Consider the following 12,622-nt stretch of genomic DNA (forward strand, 5'->3'; position numbering starts at 1 on the left):
CACTAGTGTATGCCAGAAAATTTGGAGGACAGTTGCCTGGCCAACTGGCTAGAAGGGAGGATTCATATTTGTTTTCAAGAAAGCTGATTCTACAGAATGTGGAAATTATCAAACAATGGTTAGAACAGTACATAGATAGGAACCAGCTAGAAGTTCAAACTAGATTTAGAAGAGGGCGTGGCTCATTGCTAAGGTAAAATGGTTCCTGACTAAAAGCAAAGAATACAAGAAGAATGTCTATTTGAGTTTTAGTCACTATGCAAAGTCCATTGACTCTGTGGACCATAACAAACTAAGGGTAACGTTGAAAAAAAATGGGAATCCCAGAAAATATAATTGTGCTCATTCAAAATCTATACTTAGACCAAGAAGCCGTTGTTTTAACAGCAAGGAAACACTACATAGTTTAAAATCAGGAAGAATATACACCAGGGATGTATCCTTTCTCTATACCTATTCAATATAGATGGTAAGCAAATAATTTATGAAGTTGGACTCTATGAAGAAAAATGTGGCATCAAGATTAGAGGAAGAATAATCAACAACCTGCATTATGCAGATAACAAATCCCTATGCACATCAAAAAACTTCTCCAACAGGGTAAAAAGGGAAGTCACAGACTGGGAAAAATATTTGGTAATGATATGTCTGATTAGGGGCTTATATCTAGAATTTATAAAATACTCGAGCACCACAACAAGATAAAGGTAAGCAACCCAATTGGAAAATGGGCACAGGATATGAACAGACACTTCACCAAAGAAGACATTCAATTGGCCAACAAACACATGAAGAAATATTCAAAATCCCTAGGTCTAAAATAGATGCAAATCAAAACAACTATGAGATATCATCTCACCCCAGTAAGAATAGCAAAATTTAACAGAACAGCAAAGAACAAAATGCTGGCGAGGTTGTGGAGAAACAGAAACCCTTATTCTCTGTTGGTGGGAGTGTAAAATGGTGCAACCAGTATGGAAAGCAGTATGATGCTTTCTCAAAAAGTTGCAAAGAGAGATACCATTTGACCCATCATTCACATTGAATGAAAACCAATTCATAGGCCCTCCAGTGAGTTTTCAGAGGTGGTAAATCACACAGGAGGAGACTGTTCACATTTTTGCTTTGGAGCAACTGGTAGAGTCAAACTTTGAACTTTTGAGTTGACAACATAGCTCCTTACTACAAAGCCACCAGAACTCCAGCTAGTATCTATAGTAAAGCCAACAGAAAGAGAGGAGAAGCAATCTGATAATAATACCTGACCCCAGATCCTCACATCTGAGGTGACCAAGGAGAGATGACAAGACATTTCTTAAATGATTAGCCTTTAATGACTGACCTCTGAGGAGGTAGGTTCATGGTGATCCTTCAAGGCCCCAGGTCATAATCTCCTTTCTCACTCACATGTAAGAGTGATGTGTTTGGCCCTGCAGGAGAGTAGAAGAGTCATTTTGTAGTTAAGCTGGTACCAGACACCCAGAAACCTCCCCAGGAACAAGGTCCTCCTTCCTGTTCATGAGAAATCAAGGATGCAAGGATGAGGTTCCATGCCTGCCTCTCTGCTGCCCCTTCTGTCAGTTCTTCGTATGGCAAGTATCCGGACACATTCCCTCAGGTGAGGAGGGCTTCCCTCCTCCATGTCCACAGAGCCATCACTCAATTCAAGAAATCTTCAAGTTGCTATGGTAACTCTAACCAGTCAGCTTGTTGTGTATTTCTGAGTGCAGGTTGCATGCATCCTGTTACCTTGTCCAAATACCTGGGCCAACTTGACTTGGAAGTAGGAGAAAGGTGATTCCGTCAGATTGAACAACTTCCCAACCCACAGCCACATTGGCTGATGGGAATAGCAGCATAGCTCACTGTTAGTGCTTCTTCCCCTGTTAGCTCTTCCACTCCACCTACATCACTGGACATTGATATCTGTGGGCATTTCTCAATCTTCCTAGACCTTTCTATTGCTAAATGTTGTCCTAAACCTGGGCAAATCTTCCCAGAAACTCCTACGTCCTTTTCTGGACCAGATCCACAGTTGGGTATGGATCTGCATCAAAAGAGTGGAGTATGGAACTAAGAACATTAAAACTAGCCCTTTGGGGAAACATCAAATTCTTCCTGTCTAGGATTTTGTCTCTTGACAGAGCAGCAAAATGAAGATATCCAGAATGTAGGCATCATTGGCCTAAATAACCTCAAAATGTTAAAGGTTAATAAGGAAAATTTAATGATGTTCTTGTTGCTAGGTTCTGTCAACCTTACTGAAACTCATAGTGACCCTAAAGAGTATCAGATCTGAACCTTGCTTGATCCTGTGTCGTCCTCATAATCTCTGTCATGTTTAAGCCCATTGTGGTGCTCACTGCACTAACCCATCTTGTTGAGGGTCTTCCTCTCACCCTCTACCTTTCCCAGCATGATATCTCTCTCCAAGGACTGGTTTCTTCTGCAAATATGGGCAAATTAAGTGAGACAAAGTTTCACTATCCATTTGCCTCTAAGGAGCACTCTACGTGCACTTCCCTTAAGACAGATTTGTTCTTTTCACACTCCATGGGATATTCTGTACTCTTTTCCAGCACCACACAGGGCATTGTGATTCCTCTTCAGTCTTCCTTCTTCACTGTCCAAATTTCAGATGCATAGGCAGGGATAGGAAGACTTGCTCAGGTGCATCTTACTCTTTAAACAGACAACTTTGCTCTTTAACACTTTGGAGAGGTCCTTGACAACAGACTTCATCAATGCAACAACTTATCTTTGACGTCATTAGATGTTGTCAAGTCAGCTCTGACTGAAGGTGTTGCTGTGTCTCACAGAACAAAGAGTTGTTCCATCGTTATAGCTGTAGTATATTTTCACACTCTCCAGTCAAGGGGTTTGGTCTGTCAGCCTTGTAGGCTATTCTTCTGGGAGTTATAGATGAATTTTAGAAGTACATAATGAGGCCTTTTTTATCTGGAAGGAAGCTCTGTGATGTGGTCTGTAGGGAGTTGTGTGGCTGGCCCAGAGGCCACGTCTCCATGTTATATCAACCAGTGGCTCCATGGGATAAATGTGGACAACCTCCTTCTGTGTGATTTATAAACCTATGTGTTGGTTCTCACTGAATAGCAATGAGCTGGGATTATATTGGAAAGTTCCATTAAAATCTGCCCACATTAGGGGAGCTTTGGTGGCCTAGTGGCAAGGACCTGCAACTACAATCCCAGAGGTGCACGGTTCGAATCCACCAGATGATCTGCTGGGGAAGGAGGGGCAGTCTCCTCCTGTACCAGTCAGATCTGATTTGACGGTACACTCACACAAAAATAATAAAATAAAATAAAAAAAATCTGCCCACATGGATAATAATTTTAGGACTACTTTGAATTTGCCTTAATTCAGATCTAGTATTCTGTGCTAACTAAGGGAGCTCTGGCAGCCTTCTGGTAAGGAGATACACTGCCAACTTGAAGGCATTCCTGTAGGCATGCAGTTCAAGCCCCCCCCCCTTCTCCAGGAGAAAGATGGGCAATCTCTTCACGTGTGATTTACAGCCTCTGAAAGCCTGCCAGAGGACTGGCTATGATAAGTTCCAACTAAGCAATGCACTGCAAACAGCTGTTAGCATAGTTTGAAGCGGGTTGTGCTAATAAGCAAAAGCCTGAGCATCATTGGTAGTTCAAAGCACTGAGCAACTTTTTTGGGCTAAAGATGAGCTTTTTTCTTGTGTTGGGATTTACAGACTCAGAAACCTGATGGATGGTCCTGATGAAGTCGGCAGTGAGTTTTGGGCTTATTTATACAAACTCCATCTTTTTTTTTTCCTCTCTTCAAGGGCAAATATTTTTGTCACCAGTTTCCTTGCTGATAATTGAGTAGGGGGGGATGTTTGTGTGTATAAATTATTTCACCACGATTGAATGATTATAATCAGGGAGCTCTAGTGGCCTAGTGACTATAGTCCTTAAGGCACGTGGTTCAAATCCACCATCTGCTCCATGGGAGAAGGATAGCCAATCTTCTCCTGGGCAATTAACTGCCTCGGAATCCTGCTGGAGGATCAGCTGTGGATAGGTTCCAACTCGATGGTACACAACAATAACAACAAGTTTTAGAATAATGATGTATCCCGTGCCTAAGGACTCCTCAGAGTCTCTCGCTGTCTCATTCATTGCCATTGAGCCTGAACTAGCTTGAGTGACCCTCCAGTGGGTTTCCCAGAGCCTGTAGGTTGCATGGGAGGAGATTGCTCATATTTTTCCCCATGGAGCAGCTGGTGGCTTTGAAACCCCAGAGAGGTGCCCCTTTGGGTTAGCTGTGCAACTTTGTACAGACTGTCTATGAACTACGCCAGCAGAGCTCCCTCAGAACCAAAGTTCTCAGCACCATTTCCCTTTCTTGGCCCTCCAGTGCTTTGTTTTGGGAGGCCCCCAGCACCTTGGTGTGCTCATGAAGAGGCTGCGGGAGCTCCCTGGAGAGGACTCCTCATGTCAGCTTCAGAGCTCATGTTGGATGGCCCATAGTTTCTGTCTTCTTAGTTGTCATTGAATCATCCTGACTTGTGTGATCGTATGTCTAACAGAAGGAAGTGTTTCCAGGCCCTGTGTCATCTTTTATGATCATTGCTGTGCTTTGTGCCTGTTATTTTGGCTCCTATGTCAGTCCATCTCATTAAGGGCTTCCGTCGTTTTTGCTGACCCCTTTCTTTATCAAACCTGCTGTCCTTCTCAAGTACCTGATCATTGCTGATGATGTGTCCAAACTGAGTCCGAGTCTCTGTCTTCACTTCTGAGGACAATTCCGGTTGTGCTTTTTCTAAGGCAAATTTGTTTGTTGTTCTAGCAGTCCAACATAAAGCCAATATGCTCTTCACAACACTGCTTGAATCCACCAATTGAATTACAGCCTGGCAGTCCACAAATGCAGGCCTCTAAACCATTTGAAATCGGTTGCATACAAAGAGGACATGCATGTTTTTATTTGCCATAGCCTCACCATGCCATATCGTCTTTTCACACTCTGCTATGTCAGGAGTGGTCCCCTTTATCTTTGAAGTCTTCTTTGTACTCTGTGCAACCAACACGGGCCTCCCGTTAGTAAGCGACAGTGTGCTCAACTTGGCTTTTAACTCTTCCTCTGTTTACCTTGGTAAACACATACACCCTCTTGCCCAGTAGAGATCTGAGTTTCTTGGAGTGAGCATTTGAGAGAGAGCAATATTATTCATGTGCAGGGCAGAGAATGAAGAAGGATCTGCTTTAAATAGCACAGCTTCTCCTTCATTTTTATTAATACACTGAGATAATTACCAGGTCTCCTGACCAAAAAAAAAAAAAAAAGGAAGACTAATTGATTTAGGGACTCTGCTAAGAGTCAAAGTCAAACTGCCCTATGTTACGTGATATAATCTCCCTAGGAACATGGGGAAGACTGTCACTAAGGTCATCTTCCAGATACAAACGAGTGGGTGGGTGTGTAAGCTGGGGCTGTGCTGCTTTAACTAGGCTGTCCACCGGGGTCAGGCAAGCTCCTTGGAGGTGGAGAAAAGGCACCACCGCTGGGCTGGGAAGGCAAGAGACAGAGAATTCACCCTGCTGAGCTCAGCAAATGAAGCTGTAGAGTCTAGAAAAGGAGACTGCTGAGTGGGCCAGTCACTTGAAGTGGGTCCCTGGACATGCATGAGGGAAATAGAAAAGGATATCTTTAACTTTACTGACTTCTAACTGGAGAGAGATGTAACAGTCTGTTTCTGTAAAGGTTTACTCTCTCAGAAATCCTATGGGGCCGTTCCTCTCTGTCCGGTAAGGTTACTAGGAATTGGAATTCATTTGAAGGCGATGAAGTTTTTGAGTTGCAATTTAACATGTGCTCTGATTATGAATATAGATAAATCTCAGTAGGAATATTAGGACCCGAAACCTTTCCACTAATGAAAATCGCATTACAATATTTGCAGAGACTGCAAAAAAACATTTACACTTAGCATCATTTTGAATGATTTATTAGATCTGCCTCTAAATTTTATTTAATGGGCTAAGCACATGTATCCTTAGATTACAAATTTGTTTACATTTTGGAAACCAGTTTCCTTTGTAATCATATGTGTTTTACTTTGTATGCTGAAAAGCACTATTTTTTTTTAATTTTTTTTTTTGTGGTGTCAACAGTTTGTTGTTCAAAAGGCTTTCATAGTCTTTAAATTTGACTTTGCTGATAGGGTATTATGATTATCACAAGAGTCCAGAATTAAGGCTGCATAGTGGAGTGTACTCGGGGCGGTGGGAGGGCTGTGGGGGGATTGTATACCAATGAAAGAATTTCTCTTTTACCTTTCAAAGAGAGAAGCGAACTGGGGGGTTAGGGCTGGACAGGGAGAAAAGCGCAACAATGAATGAATGGAAATCCAAAATCCCTGCAAATGTTCATCAAAATTAATTATAAAAAATTTACTTAGCTGCATGGATGGGTGGGAACAAGTAAATAGAAGTGTGCTAGTCTACCTGTTGGAAGCAGGAGCGTCATCCACTTCCTAAACAACATACCTCTGGAAATTCTATGAACCTTGAGATACAACGATAGTTATTGGTCTTTTTTTAAAATTTTTTTTATTAAATTTTATTAGTATTAATGAACATTTACAGGGACCCTGGGCCCCCACTCCTTCACCGCCGCACCACTCTCTCTACCCTCTTCCCCAGTTTGTTCTTCTTCCCCCGCCCTCCGAATGTCTGTTTTAATTGTCCAATTGCCACAGTGCTTGTCAAAGCCAGTTCTGTTTAATCTCCTTTGTCAGTGTGTCCTTTGCCATTCCCTATCACTACTCCCTGAGAGAGACTTCACCCTGATTCATAAGGGAAAGGGGATGGCGTATTCTCTTAGCTACTTCCTTGAAAAGCACTATTTTGAGAAGGACAGTCATAGCTTGATCATCGTGCCAAAAAGGCCATTGGCCACAAAGAAGAATAATGGCTCCTGCTCTGCTGGGAAGCTCCCTGCCTCCGAGTTCTCTCACTCACAGGAGCTCACAGATTTGACAGTCAAAATGTGCTCTGTAGGCTCTTCAATGGCTGATTCTCTGGAAACAGTTTTCAAGTTTTTCTTTGGAGCATGTCTGGGTAGAGTCGTCCTTTTAAACTTTTGGTCAGCTGGTGAAGGTCTTACTGTGTGTATCACCCAGGGAATCTACCCCTGTGCTGGTTTTCCCTTTAAAAGGAGAATCAATAATGTTCTTACATAGTATTTGTCCTTATTGGACTGAGTTAGTTCACTTAGGATAAAGCTTTCCAGTCCCTCCAAGTTAGGTAGTGGTTTACAAATTCACTTGTGTAGAAATAGGTAACTAATAAAATGTGATTGGGGACCCAAGGTAGGGAGTGGGAGAGCACGGGAGGAGGATGGGTAAGGGGCATAATCATAGGGTCACACAATTTGATGGCTGGATTAAAGAAATGAGAAATATCTGGTGTGGAAAACAATGTATACAAACTTTGTAAGTAAATCAGTATACATAAAAAGTATATATATCATATATATATATTAAAGGAGACCCAATCCTAGCAATTATGGTAAAGATTGGACTGGAAGGGAAAAGCCTTAGAAATGTTAGTTTGGATTACTGTCTTTTGGGTTGTGTTCTTGAAGGTAATATTTTAGGTATTTGCAGGGTTAGATTTTTAGAGCAGGCCTTTAAAATATCCCTGTAAAAGTATTACACTAGCAAATGTTCACTCTGCCATCACCAAAGCTTGATTTAGTTCTGATGGGATTAGAAGTGTGGCAGATGAAGTATCTAGGATGTTTGTTGTTGTTAGGAGCCATTGAGTTGAGTACAACTCATAGCAAACTTATGAACAAAAGATCTAAACCCTTCTCTATCCTGTGCCATCCTCACACTTCCTGACACAGAAGAGCCATTGCAGCAGTCACTGTCTCAATCCGCCTAGTTGAAGACCGTCCTCTCCTTTACCGACCCTCCACCCTTCCAAGTATCATGTCCCTTTCCAAGGAATAGCCCCTCCTAGCCCAAAGTACGTGAAGCAAAACTGCATCATTCTTGCCTCTAAAGAACACTCTGGTTACACTCTCTCCAAGATATATCTGTTTGTTCTCTTGCTGTCAAATTGACTATAATTCATAATGACCCTAAGCTCTGAACCTTGCCCTATCCTGAGCCAGTCTCTCTGTACCTGACACACCTGCCTCCATTGCCACAGTCACTGTGTCAATCCATCTCATCCAGAATCTTCCTCTTCTGCGTTGTCCTTCCACCCTTCTGAGCATGACGTCCTTTTCCAAGGACTGGTCCCTCCTGGCTACCTGCCCAAAATATGTGAGGAGCTTCAAAACCTTGCTTCCAAGAAGCAATCTGGTCTAGGATTTCCAAATTATTGTACTATGATGGAGAGAGGTTATCTGGGAAATTTCTCAATTTATAGATTGCATTCTTCTCTTTTAGGGGGTATCACATCAAGACGTTGGATTTCACCCTGAGTTCAGCAAACGTGGAGCTTAAGAAGGCTTGATGGCCAAGAAATTCTACTCTTTCTTCCCAGTAGCTGCAGACTGTTGCCTCTGAGCTCTGGGAGAAGAGTATAAAGGGAGAGTCCCTAAGAACTATCCTCCATGTTGACGCCTCTGCAGCCCTTGTCTTGCTTGAGGTGAAAACAAAGTGGAAGATTAAGCTTCCAGAACATTTTGTGAAGGATTTTTAAATCTAATTAATGTTGTGGTTGTTATTGTGTTCTGTTAAATCAGAACCGACCCTCAAGTGGGTTTTCAGAGGCAGTTAATTGCACAGGAGGAGATAGCCCATCCTTCTCCCATGGAGCAGCTGGTGGATTCAAACTGTGTGCCTTCAGGATTGCAGCACAACTTCTTGCCACTAGGCTACCAGTGCTCAAATTACAGGCAGCAATTTCTTATTGGGGTTGGTAGTGAAAGAGGACGATTCAATAAAATGGATTGATACAGTGGCTGCAACAGGAGCTCAGGAGCTCAAATCCACAACGACTGTGAAGTTGGAGCAGGACCAGTTGGTGTTTTGTACTGTTGTGGGGTTGTTGTGAATCAGAATCAACTTGGCTGCACCTAACCACAGCATCAGATTATTACTAGGTCATAAAAATAATTAAGTGGTTCACAACAAGCGTTTAAAAGCAGAATAGAAGTTAGTAGGTGCCACACCCAAGTTAAGTATTAGTTTATGAACCTAGTTTTGCTTTACTTACATATGTGTGTGCATGAGTATTGTGTTGTCACGTGTTTTTTTCTTACTTGTGGATCCATCCAAGAGTTTCAAAAACACTGCTGTCAAGATGCCTTGTAGACCCTTAGAGAAATCACAGCAATGAGAAAAGATGCTGGGCTAGAAGTATATCCTGAAGTTCAATTTCAGACGATGCTCATAGAATGACATTTAGGAGCTTGAATAATTTCAAAGGGAGCTCTGGTGGCCTAGTGGTAAGAAACCGCACTGCAATCCCAAAGACATACAGTTTGAATCCACCAGCTGCTCCATGGGAGAAGGCTGGGCAATCTCCTCTCATGTGATTAACGGCCTCTAAAAACCCACTGGAGGGTCAGCTATGGGCCAGTTCTGACTTGATGATACTCAACAACAATAACACATGATTTCAATGTATATCAGGGACAAACAGCCTACCAAACCCATGTGATTTGCAATAAATAGTTTGGAACTTGGCTTGATTTTGGATCTCACATGTTGTTGTTGTGTGTCAAGTCAACCCTGACACAGCAATGCAGTAGACAGAGTCTAACTGCCCTAGAAGATTTTTAAGAGGAAATCTTTATCAAAGCAGATTGCTAGGCCTTTTCTCCTGAAGACCTGCTGGCGAGTTTGAACTGCTGATCTAAGCTGAGTTCTTAGCCATTGCTTGACTAGAGCTCCTTACATAAACCTCAAAAGTCTGATTGCCATTGATTTGGAACTGAGTCATAGTTGACCCTCCATTGGGTTTCCAAGATTATAAACCAAACTAGAGGCATTTACCCACCTTTCTCCTTTTTGTAAATAATAACCACAGTGGCAGGTATGAAGCGGGATATCATTGACATTACTTGTTTCTCAATCTAGAAAATGGAAGGCTGGCTGACTGCATGGGATTGACTTCAATCTCATTTTCCAATAAGATGCTGCAGAAGGTGGTACCGCACGAGGTGTAAAGATCCTCAGAGATGATTGCCACTAGAAGGAGTGTTTCCCTTTACAGACCCACAATTTCAAAGCAGAGCTTTGAAACTATTTGCATTACAACAAAAACAGAGCGTGGACTAGAGATAAATAGGCTCTTCAGCCTCTTGCTATTCTCACTTTCCCCCAGTGTTATTTCCAGGTGGAGATGAGGAGATGGGGAGGCAGGTGAAGACAGAGAAGTCCAGCCTGCTACCTGGAGATTATAAGAGTAATGACCCAACTCTGAGACAGTTGTTCATCTACAAGCAATTTGTTACCTTTTCCCAAGGGACTAGGGCCTGCTTATCTCTGACACTGGCTATAAATTCCTCAGAGATAGATGTTGATGTTTGTCCCTGCCATAAAATTAGCCCAACCCCACAGGAAAGGAGAATGAAACTGTAGTCTGCAAACAGGGAAGGTGGGTTTGGGGGTGGCAAACTCGGAAAAAGCACACAAGGGAGTTGAAAGGCAATGGGTATAAGGCAGAGGAGAAGGATGTTTAAGAGCAAAGATAACCAATGTTTAGAACCTCAGTGTAATTGGTAACTGTGTTGCCTCAAGATCTGTGTGTAGGTTGTTGAGACTGGAAATGGGGATACTTTCTGGTAGTAGTTACCAAAGTAGGGTTCCCAGGGCACCAGGTCAGCAGCCTTGGTACCACCTGAGAATTTGGTAGAAATGAAATCTCAAGCCAGCCTCCAGACCTGAAGAATAAGAGAGTCAGAGAGTGCCTGAGTTAGCAAACTCTCCAGATAATTCTAGTCTGCACACAAATTTGAGGACTCTACCTTAAGTAAAATTTTTGATGGTTAACCAAGATGATAAGGTACACCTGATATAGGCCATAGTCTTTGCAATCACTTGTTATGTGTCAGAGGTCTGTACAATGACTAGGGATGATGTAAGAAGAATTGATGCCTTTGAGCTGTGGTGTTGGAGTAATGAATATACTATGGACTGCTAAGAAAATGAACAGGTTTGTCCTGGAGAGGATTAATCTAGGCTGATCCTTGGAAGCAAAAATTCTAAAGCTTTGTCTGACATATTTTGGACATGTTGCAAGGCGGGACCAATCCTTGGAGAGGGACGCCATGCTTGGGAAGGTGGAGGGACAGCGCAGGAGAGGAAGACCCTCTATGAAGTAGATTGATTAAATTACTGGGGTAATCAGGGTAGGTGTGTCAGAGACAGTGAGACTGGCACAGGACAGAGCAGAGTACTGCTGTACATAGGGTCTCCATGAGCCACAGGCAACTCAATGACATGTAACCACCACAACAATAGCCAAAAGGTTGTATCATATGGAGTTGTTGCTGTTAGGTGCTTTTGAGTTGAGTACAACTCATCACAACCCTATGAACAGCTGACTTTAACCCTGCCCGATCCTGTGCCATCCTCATCATCTCTGATACACTAGAGCCCATTGCTGAAGTCACTGTGTCACCCATCTGGTTGAGAGGATCTTCATTTCTTTAATTGATCTTCTGTCTTTCCAAGCATGACGTCTCATTCCAAGGAATAGCTTTTCTCAGCGAGATGCCCCAAATATGAAAGACCAAGCTTTGCCATCTTTACTTTCAAATGGCACTCTGGCTGCAGGTTTCCCAAGACATATCAGTTTGTTCTTTTGGAGGTCAGAAAAAAAAATGTCATGGGACTATCCGAGGATGGGAAGGTATGGGGGACCATTTCAGTTCCACAGCCCAAGTTTTCTTTGCCTCAACTAATGCAGCTGCACAATAAAAGGTCTTAGAACTTGGCTCCTTCCAAATTTCCTCAATTCCTTTTCTTTCCATTTTTTTTCCTGACCAAAATGAATCCAATTTAGATATTAGGGAGTTCTGATGGCCTAGAAGATAAGGAGCTGGAGGAGCTGTGTTGGCAACCCGAATTTGAAGGAAGAAAGAAAAAAAGCAAGCATGCAATTCAAATCCACCAGCTGTGAAGCAAGATGGACAATGACCTCCTGTGAAATTTACAGCCTCTGAAAACACACTGGAGTCAGTTATGTGTCAGTTTTGACTTGATAGCATATAATAACAACAAAATAACATACAATCTGATATAATGACATTGTTGTTGTTGTTGTGTGCCATCAAATTGCTTGCAGCTCATAGAGACCCTGAACTAATAGAGTTCTGAAGCCTGCCCTGTACTGAAAAAATGTCATTGTCTCTGACACATATACCCCATTACTCCAGTCACTGAGTCAATTCATCTCATCCAAGGTGTTCCTATCTTGCACTGCCCTTCCACCCTTCCAAGCATAATGTTCCCTCTGCAAGGACTGGTCCCTCCTTGTAACATGTCCAAAGTATGTGAGATGGAGCTTCAAAATCCTTGCCTTCAAAGAGCAGCCTGGTTTCACCCTCTTCAGGGTGAACCTACTTGTTTGCTTAGCAGTCCATGCTATATTCAGTACTCTTCGTATATTCTTCTTCT

Source organism: Elephantulus edwardii, unplaced genomic scaffold, assembly GCF_000299155.1.
Source record: "Elephantulus edwardii isolate Elephantulus edwardi_28Jun2011 unplaced genomic scaffold, EleEdw1.0 scaffold00017, whole genome shotgun sequence".
Lineage (NCBI taxonomy): Eukaryota > Metazoa > Chordata > Mammalia > Macroscelidea > Macroscelididae > Elephantulus > Elephantulus edwardii.